The 11,286-nt window shown below is 26.3% G+C and overlaps 1 protein-coding gene across 9 annotated transcripts in view; it reads right to left on the bottom strand.

Moving 5' to 3' along the window:
• The window catches only part of Shab (Shaker cognate b), a 325,565-nt gene that overhangs the window by 98,795 nt on the left and 215,484 nt on the right, over positions 1 to 11,286 (bottom strand). The window lies entirely within an intron of this gene.

Raw genomic sequence — 11,286 nt, 5'->3', positions numbered from 1 at the left:
AGTTGGGGGTGATTTTGTATTTTCAATTGTTTTTCTAAGGGTATTGGGGCCATCATCACTTTTTAGAGATTTTGAAATTTGAATTTAAATCAAAAGAAAACAAATAACAAATGTCCTTATAGAAATTGCTGATCAGCTATATGTTTGATTTCCTACTTGGATTTAGATTTGTGTATTGGTTGGTTTATGTATGAATATGAATTGAGAAATTAACTGGTTTTGAGAAGAAAATCTTGTTTGTTGTATTGTAGAAATAAAAAAACAAGTTAAAAACAATAGAATATTAACGAAACAAAATCGAAGCAAATGGAGTAAACAAAATATTTCATGAGAAATCTTTTAATGAAATAGTTGCATAATTTGTGTAGAAAACGTGATGTGTTTTCCTAGAACGAACTTATGATCTATATCCGTATTTATACGCTTTGATGGTAACCTATGTCCCTACTAGAATTGTGCCACTCTGAATGCTCTGAAATGTCGTAGTCGTAGTACATACTTTTAACTGACTCACTAAAAAATTGAGTTTAAGTTCAGAGCTATGCACAACTCTAGTCCACACTTGATAAATGTTTGTCATAATAAACTGCAAATGGTTGTCAAGAGAAAAGGTTATCATTTATGAATTGAATATGAAGGTTAGCATTTATTAGAGTTATTGAAACGTTATGACGAAATTGGTAGTGCTTCAGATCAGACAAATGTCATTAATTTGCATGAAAAATATTTGAAAAATCTATACTTAGATATGGGGAAAAAACTTTTAAGTATAAGAGAGATTTAAAACAGCTATTTATAAAAAAAAGTCACGCAAATTTCATAGTAATGAAATATAATGATTTAAAAGTTTAGCGAATTGTTTTAAATAATCATAATTTTTGACATCTTCTAGATATCTTAGCATTATTGTATTCTTTATATACTTAGGGTATTCACTCGGTAGTCATAAAGTCGTATGTCCTAAAATAATAACACGAATATGACTGCTGTTAGCAACCCTCATGAGTTAGTGATATTTTAAATTTGAGTCAGCTGTCAAAATTATTAATCTTTTGTGAAAAAAATATTATGGCAACATTTTTTTAATTTTTATTCAAAATTAATTTTTTTTTTTAATTTTTTTAGTGAAAATACTTAATTTATGCCAATTTATTTTTTTTTAATTTAAAATTTTATTTTTTTCATTTATTAGTGAAAACAATTTTCTTTGTAAGTCCGACTTATTATGGCGTTATATACGTCGTTGCAAGGGCTCGATAAAGAGTTTTTCCCTTTCGAGTTAGATTTACACTAAGATTTACACTGTTTTAAAAAACCATAATTTTTCTCATATATGAACAGAGTACTAGGCTTTTAGTTATGACAAAACAATAAAAAGTCTTATTATTTTAGGACTTTTTTCTTTGAAGCACAACACCAATTTTTTAATACTGTTGTAAAACTTTAGTACTTTATGACAATATGACTTGATAGCACACCGTGTGAATACCCCAAATATATCTGTAATTACTGAAACGTCCCATTAAAAACAGAAACATCATATTAAACTGATTTAGATTACCTCAACCATTGAAAGTTCTACAGAACAAAATAACAGATTTCAGCTAAGAAAATATAAGAACGCTCATAATCAGGGTATAATTCAGGTATAAGTCTAACAATTGACGTTTTGCTTTAAAAAGGCGAAAAATTGTAATTGGAGTTTTGGTTGGATAAAAGTCGAACTATCGATATAGGTTAGGCTATGTTACGTGGGTTACCCGCAAATTATCGAGTTCACGAACTAAATTGTCGACTTTTATAATTGAAAAGAGCATTTTACGCATCAATAAATCTGTCAGCCATATAGATTTTACATTTATATAGGTTAAAAAGTATAGAATAGGTTAAAAAGTATAGATTTACTATAGAACGCTAAGTATGTATTAGAAGACCAAATTCCTTCCATGAATTGCGTATAGTACAGCCTAACGATTCAAAGAATGCATGAAGAGTGCATGACAAAAAGCATGCACCATCCTGAAAATGGTTTGTAGCATTCTTGCTTATCTCTAAACCAACAAAATAAGTTTAGAGATAGATATTCATATAAAATATGAATTGAATTTGACTTAAATCGATCGTATTACTATCAAGAGACAATTTTCCCTCACTATTAGGTAGATTATATTTCAAGGAAGGATTCGGGGAACCCAGCAGAAAAGGATTCGGGGAACCCAAATCATCTAAATGCGCGAATAAGGCATGCTTCAACAAAGGCTGTAAAACCAATTGCCTCGAAAGTTTCCAAGACTCTTACTGACAAAGGATCAGTGATAACACCCAGCTCTAAATATTGCAGTAAACTCACTGCCTATTGTGAGTATAGGAACTGCAAACTAGTTTTCAGGTACTCAAGGTTTATCTCTTCCAGACATCTAGGGAACTCCGAACATGTAATCGCGCACAAGCTGAGCGTGTTGCCCATTTCGGCAATTCTGCAAATTCCCAGAAGACTTGTTTAGAATGGTAATAACACGTTTTCATAGAACATGCGGGAGGACCAACTCAAGAGGTTCAACTGGTTAAATTTTTTGCAATTAAAGGACACCCTCTTGGACTCTGACCAAGAAGACGTCAACATCACAATCCTTCCAAATATCGAAGATTGTTAATATATTTTGATGAGAGAATGACATTTTGGAGCATTTGGTAATATTTTAATTTGAGATAACTCTTAATTATCAGCTATCCAATTGAATAATATTGCCACGTAGGAAGTTTAACAGGGGCGGTGGTTGAACTCTCCAATAATCAGCCAGAGGATCAGCCAACTCTCGGCCTATCGATACTTTGATTTAAGGAGTTTTTAATGAGTGGTGTCTGAAATAGGTTTCACTGGCTTATAGCATTCAGATCCTTCGATACCTATTTCTATCATTATGAAGCAAATTTTAACAAGTGTTGCAAGTTGTAGTCAATTTTGTCAATATCAAATGTGTGCTTACTGATATGATTTAAAAATAAAACTAATTTCATTTTTTTAATTTACATTACGATAGTAAGTATTGTTTAACCAAATATAATATTTGTATGGTTATCAAGGCTTATTAGAAAGCAGCAGGATCTGTTTTGTTTCAATGACTGAATTTTTCTGCTTTTAATTGTTATGATTTATGAACAAGTGAAACCCCTTGTTTTAATGTGATTTTGATTAAATTAAACAAAATTCAATTAACACCATCAATCTATTTTCTCTGTGTTGATTTGTTTTTTATTTCAAATATTTGATTTCTCATGAAATTTTGTTGATAAAAATGAATTTGTATAAAAGAAGAAGAAATTCAATTTTTGTTTTGAGGTCCTGTCATGTATGAATTTTAAAGAATTTTTTAGTGATACATATGTTTTAAAGAAATAAAATGACGTTTAACGAAAAGGATAGATTCTCTAGATATGGTGTGTATGTGTGTGTAAATTTCACATATAATAGTTTTTCAAGTAAAAATTTCTTTGAGTGTAGTTTGACTAAAGGTGGAATAAGATGGTGGAAAGAGTGTGTATGCTCTTGTTTGGTCATATTCAAACTTGATAAAAGACAATTACTAGTTAGTGTTCATAGATAGTTTTTGTTTTTCTTGGCATTTGGTTGATAACATTAATAAACATAACAAATACACAATAAATAAATCAATAAATAAATTATTATAAAATAAAGTAAAATTAAATTAAATTTAAACAATAAAATTTAAATAAAATGTCCATAATAGAAATAATTAAATGATTAAATAATAGAATACAAATACTTAGAGACAAAATACAGTATTGTTGAAATTGTAAGAAAAGTTAAGAGTTAATAGAAGTTTACAGACAACAAAATAATAAAAATTATATTACCCAAAATAAATAGAAATAAATATACAATTTAAAATTTGTTTCATATTCAATAATTGTGGACAAATAACAAAAATTATAAACAGAAACTGAAACTAATGAAAGGAAAAACGAAAAAAATTACTAACGGAAACCAATAATTTTAAAGGGGGCCGGGTGTTTTTTCTATTATGACTTAACTGAATTCTCTTTGGTTGCTACAAATCTACGTTTATTAAAAAAAAAAAATAAATTTTCTAAAATGATTTTAGAATTTTTAGAGTTTTGTTAAAGTACAGTTAGTATGTTTTTGTTGTTTTATAAGAAATTTTTTTGTTTATTTCGCAATACGCATCAGAAATTACAAAAATAATAATAAAAATTAAAGTATAAATAGATCGAGTGAAGAAGTGGCAGAAGGGGGAGGAGGAAAAAGTTAAAGAGTAGGATCTTTATCTACATTTAAATTCGAGGACAAAATGATGATTTAAATCTACTATGCAACAAAAAATTTTATATTTTTCTTGTGATTTAAACCATTCGAAACAATTGTTATTTTCTCATAAGTTTTTTTTTGTTTTTAATTGTATTCAAAAGTAGTTGGTTGTTAAAATGTAAGAATTTAAAAAAAATATAAATTTTTTTGTTGTTTTTGGTTTTATAATATATAAATGGAAAAACTACAACGAGCATCTACAATCCGGGTCTGCAGTCGATTTATTAAATGATTTTTTGTTTAAATGATTTATTGATTTTATGTCAATTGTTTGATTTTCTTATTAGTTTTTATTTTTTTGATTTTTATAGATCAATTTGGTTTGGATGTTCTTTTTTTTTAATCAGTTAATTAATTTTGTTGATTTTAGAAAAAAACAATAATGTTTTGCTTAATTGGAAAAAAGTGTTTAGGGTTTTGGTGATACTAATGTTCTGTTGTGGTTATATTGTTTTAGTTTTTTATTGTTTTTAAGTAGAAAGAAAGAAATACTTTTTCTCAAAACAAACAAAAAAGAGGAAAATAATTCATAGAATACAAAAACACAAAGTAATGAACGGAACGGAAACCCAAACGTTTACACAGGAGGAGTTTGGAAAAATATTTAAAACTTTTTAAACTTAAAAAAAGAAGATTTCAAACTGTCTCTTTGGGTGGTTTAATTTTTGGTTACAAACAAACAATAAAAAAGAAACAAATTAAATTTAACACAAAAGGTAGAACAATTTAAAGCCACATTCGATGGTTCAAAACTAAAACACATGTAGTAGATAGAAATATATAAATAGAAATATACAATATAATATATATATAAGTAGATAGATAGTTAGTTAGTTAAATAGAATAGATAGACATGATGTTATATTATATATTATGTAGTATAATTTAAAATTTAACAAACAGCTCATTTAACAAATTCAATTAAACGACATTGACAAAACTCTTTCAATTTAAATTGTTGTGTTCTTTTTTTTTTTGATTTTTTCTTAAAACAAACAAAGAAGTTTAAATTATAAGGGTAACAAAAAACCGAAACATATTCTAAATACTACATACAAAGGGAAATGAAGGTAACTAACAAAATTATACACATTAAGAAATAACATTTTAGTCCCTAGAACAATAATTTTCAATAGTTTAGATCAAACAAATCATGATCATCGTCATAAGAGGTTGTGAAATTTCATTGATATTGCTGCACAAACCTCATCACGTATGATTAATATTTAATTATAAACGGGCAAATATCACTTATACCACAACTGGTATTGAGATTTTTTTATTGAATCAAAAATTAAAAATCTTACAGTCTGTTTTCGATATACATACATATTATAACTTTTAGGTTTTTGCCAAAAACTGTAAAATGTAAAAAACTCTTGGATCTTTTAGTTTAATATTTAATGGATTATGCTATTAATTACAAAATTTAAATATTTCAGTTTATTGTCGATAGTTTTTTGAATACTGCAGCAACTGGAGAATTTTGAAATTAATATATTGCAGTAAGCCATAAAATATTTCTTAATTATGTTTTTTAAGTTAAGACCTTTTCTTGCAGGGTTAATGATGTGTCTGAGTTAAAAACAATAATAAAATTATCAAACATTTGCTTTAGATTTAACTTATATTAATTTCTAATTAGGATATTACCATATTATGTTGTTCTCAGATTATGATATCATTAGGCCGATATTAAAACAATCATGTAAAATTAACCATATTATGGTTAACATAATCATATAAATAGTCATTGTGACTATAATATTGTTAAAAAACTTGTAAAAATTTTGAAATGGTTACAGTAAACATGTACAACTATATTTTTTTTTTGCGCTTTTAAATTTTTTTTTTTTAATTTTTGTCGGAAATTAAAGTTATTTTTAAAATATTTTCTGAAATCTTTAATATTTTACCAAATTTAATATAAAATATTAATCCCTAAATTGTCTTGTTTTTGAAGCACTCAACAATATTTAAATATATCGGCTGGGGTAAAATTTGCTGGAATTAAACTGAAAAATGAGAATTCTAAAATTCCTTAAACAATCCTGCAAATATCATTAAATATTATAGTAACAACTATTGCTCTACTAAGAGCAGAACCTCCCTTCTTGTAAAAAAATTTGTGTTCAGCGACCTAAAATTATATAAAATAGATGTTTTGCACGAGCAGTTATTTTCAGAAATTTTATTTTGTACAATAGTGTAAGGGGTAGGTCAAGCTATTTGCTGAAAATGAATACTACGCACTTCGAGTAGTGATTACAGACCCGAATAAATAGTCTTGTCTGACTGTTAAAGCATTTTTATTCAATATAATGTTCATCGCCTCACTAAAAAACAAAAAAAATAAAATAAAATTTTGCATACCCATGCTTTTTTAGACATATTTGTTTGCATATTTTCCAAATTTCCCCACTTTTTGCTTATATATTTGAACTTGGTCTAGTAATGGGAATATTATTTGGTTATGTCAGTTTGGATTACATTGGTCCCTTGGAATTTGTGAGTATACATTGAGTTTTTGAGACTCTCTATAATACCCTTACAAATGTTTACGTATAAATAAATATTCCTTGTGAATTATACTTGAATACTACTTAGAATACTAAACTAAATACGTTGATGTAGCTGGTATTGTTTTACATTTTAAATGCTATAGATTTCAATAAATTGTAATAGTACTGAAATCAAATTCAACTTTAGCATCAGCTTTGTGCACATATGATTTTAAACATTAGACACACCAATTTTCATTATCCCTTGATTCATTTGTTATCACGCATAGAAAAAATATAGTTGTGCATGTTTACTGTAACCATTTAAATAGTGTTACAAGTTTTTTTTTAACAATATTATAGTCACAGTAACTATTTACATGATTGTAGTAACCATAATATGGTTAATTTACGATTTACATGATTGTAGCAACCATATATATGGTTAAAGTAAACAAGTATATGTTTGTGACAACCATATTTATGATGAATAATTTTATCATAATATGTTGTTCTCAGATTATAAGCCGAGAGCATAAGCCGAGAACAACATAATATGGTAAGTAAGTCCTTCATCATATAAATGATTGTCACAAACATATATTTGTTACCCATATTATGGTTACCACAATCAATAGTAAATAGTTACTGTGACTATAATATTGTTAAAAAACTTGTAAGAATACAGAAATGGTTAAAGTAAACATGTTTGTTAAAAATTTCCTCAATTGTTATGTTCTTTTTGATAACTTTTGGAACTTATTTCCTGTATTTTTAAATCTTAATTCGGATGAATTGGACAATTTTATTTTGAAGAGTTTACCTGATCTGGTTACTGATGTTCATGATGTCCATGCAAATCGTCGACTTTCTCCATCTATTCAAAGCAAATAAGATTGATACGAAAGTAAATATGATGAATTCATGTCATATTCAGCATGGACAAAACAGAATAAATTTCAATTAAAATTAATTCTAATGCACAATGAAAATAATCAAAATAAAAAATACATTTTCATGGACTTATGGACCCATGACAAGCTAAGGTCCAAAAATAATTAGACTTTTTAAAGTTTGCAACGAAGCTCTGGTTGTGATAAGTTATTGGTTCGCGTACCAGCTATTTTCAAAACTATGGTAAATTTCCAATATGTGCATTGAATATAGTTGGGACGAAATATAAAAATATTTGTTTAAACCTTTACTTTTCCGAATTCGTATATTATAACGTTTTTTTCTTCAAATCCGTTTCTCATAAAAACATTATCTGTATCTATATAATGTTTCTACATATGTCCGTTATCGACTCAGAAACCATCCAACAGATGAGCTCCAAACCGATTTCATTAGGAAGGCAATTTTTTGAAGATGGTTTTACACACCTAAAACACTTTTTTTGAATTTTCTCATAAAATTTTTTCCCTAATTTTTAACTTTTGAAAATTTGTATGACAAAAAATTGTTTAAAGGGTAAAAATGGGTAAAATCGTTATCTTTACATCTCGGGAATTAACAGAGCTAGCACCAAAAATTCAACTTAATCTGAATTTATCCCAAAAATAAGAGGATAGATGTGTGGTATTTTTTGAATTTTGTAGTTTAAGGGGATAAAACTGGCGAAACCCGAGTTTTGGTATTACTTTGTATCCTATATTCCGGAATTAATTTCAAAAAAAAATTTAAAATGGATTTTGATACTTTTTGGAAACTTGATACAATTATAACTGCACAATTTTGTATAAAATTTGAACTTCGATAGAATCCAAACAAAAGCAAATTTCGAGTTACCACAGAGAACCCATTTGTAATTTTAATAAATTTTAAAGTGATGAAGTAAGAAACTTTGTCGAAAAATTTTATTCCTTTCCATCATTAAGAAATCAATGCCTTATGTTAATAATGAAAATATGATATTGCCAATTATTTTGTGGGGAACAAATTCAGAACAAATTCTGTTCGTTTCCCCTTCGAAATATGTACTTAGATATCTTCTTAGGCATGACTAAATCATACATTTTATTTTCTAGTTTTAAAAAGTGGTATGAGGCACTCACAATCATTGATGTATAATTTCAAAGAATACAAAATATTTTGCACAACCTCAGTGATGCTGTTTGATCTACATTATTCTCAACAAATAATAAATATGACTAGCTAATTAATTATTGTTTTAGGGAAAAAATAAAATAAAATTTAAATAAAATATATCAAATTTAAACAAAAAAAAAAGAGAAGAGAAGTTAACAAAACATTATTGACTTTTTTTTTCTAACTAATTACAGTTGAATAAATGAATACATTTAGAAATATTTATATAAATTTGTATCGTATGTAAATCGAATCGATATTAAATGAAATTTAATTTGAACTCAATACTTAATTGAAAAAAAATTACATGGCGATAAATGATTGCATTTGAAATTTATAGAAATTTGAACATGATATAATTATTCCTTACATTTCCATAAAATACGTATGAATGATTAGAGGGTTTTCTCAAAAAAGGGACATCCCTAAAACAAAGAAACATCGAAGCTGGTTTTTTGCTTTTTTGTTTTTTATTTTTATCGTATGATTTATTTGTTTATCATGTTTTTTTTCATATTTGTGTCCGCATCTACCATGGAGACCACTGTACGTAACCACGCAGTTTATTTAAGGGTATTAATTTATATGTGAAATTGTTTATTATTTAATGCATTTTTGTAATTTTTTGTTTAATTTTTTATTTGTTGGTTTTTAGCTTTCAAAGTAAGTATCAAAATTGTTAAATGATTTAAAGGAATTTTAATTTTTTTTTAAAAAAAGAATTCTGCTAATTTCAATTACGGATAAGTTTGGATTTTATTTTTTGAAGGGGAATGTATGGAATTTGCATACAATATTTACGAAATAGAGTAGTAGAATTAAACATGCTGACGTATAGATATTATAAATTTATTAAATTATTAGTTATTTGGAAATGTTAAAGGATCTAAGAGACAAAATCAAGAAACGGTGTCATAAAATGTTGGAATATATTTATTTCAAATATTATGGGTATAAGATTATTATTTTTTTATTTTTTTTTTGTTTCTTAAATCAGTATAGTATAGTTTTCCATAAAAACTAAAAATTGAAAATAAAAACTTTTTTTAAATAAATTCAAAACCAATTATTAAAAAATACAAATAATTTTGGTGCTGAATTTAAATAAATAAATAAGAAAGCTTTTAAGCTCTAAATTTAAAGCTTTTCTATATAACTAAACTAAACTGAAAACAATAAACTATATAAATAAAATTGTTTTTTTTAAACTTATAAAATCAATATAACTAAATTTAATTATAAATGAGTTTTGCAATCTAATTTATGTATGTATTGATTCAATACGTCATTCGTCCAATAAATAATAAATAAGAAAACTTAATTTAACTTAAAAAAGATTTTTAAATTACACAAACTTAATAAAAATATTAAATTACAATTAAAAAACTTCAGGTATCAAACTTATAATTGGATAATATAAATACATATAGAGAAATAAAAACATACACTGCATTGGTAAAAAAAGATATACTGAGAGAAAAGTTGAGTGATACAAACAGATTTGGCGATGGTGATGTCATGCCAACATGTCACATGCTTGTTAAAAATACATACAATACACAATACATGAATAAGTAATTATGTACTTTTCTACACAAATAGCACATACATACATTTAATATATTGATGTTGCGTTGCTGTTGCAAGGATTTAAACAATTAAATCATTTTTTTTTTAATTTTATTTAACGTGCAAATTATTCTACTAATTACCATTTAATCATCAACATACATACATATAAACACAACAAACCAATATGAAAAAGAAAATAATAATTCCGTTAAATAATCAAAGTATTTATTAAAATAAACAAATTAATTAATTAAATAAATAAATAAGTAAACGACATTCAAAACAATTTGTTTGTGGTGTCTGGTTACATACATACACATACATACGTATTTGTGATACGTGTATACATGTGAGTGTGTGTGTGCGTGTTTATATGTGTGCCAGTTTCTTTTTGTGATCGTGATCATGTTGGTGTATGTGTTTTTGTTTACTATATGAAAATATTAAAAAAAAAAATATTTAAAAAAATACTTTAAAAATGTTTTTTTTTTATAAAGTTCAGTGAGAGAAATTTTTTGTTATTCATTTATAACGTAGGTTATATTGCGAGCTAAAAATGTTTTCGTTCAAATCTAATTTCGTAAAAAAAGGGAAATAAATCTGTAACTTCTAAATCCTTAGTCCCATTTGCCATGTGCAAAGAAGATGTGTTTTCGACTTTAAGTCTTGAATTCTGACTGCATTGTCGAATTCTGAAAATAGACCAATTACCAATCCATTGATATATAACATGTCTACCATATGTTTTTTACGTGTCAAATTAATTAGGGAAAACTT

The sequence above is a fragment of the Calliphora vicina genome, chromosome 3 (genome assembly GCF_958450345.1).
Source record: "Calliphora vicina chromosome 3, idCalVici1.1, whole genome shotgun sequence".
Classification (NCBI taxonomy): domain Eukaryota; kingdom Metazoa; phylum Arthropoda; class Insecta; order Diptera; family Calliphoridae; genus Calliphora; species Calliphora vicina.
This window is presented reverse-complemented; position numbering and strand designations above follow the sequence as displayed.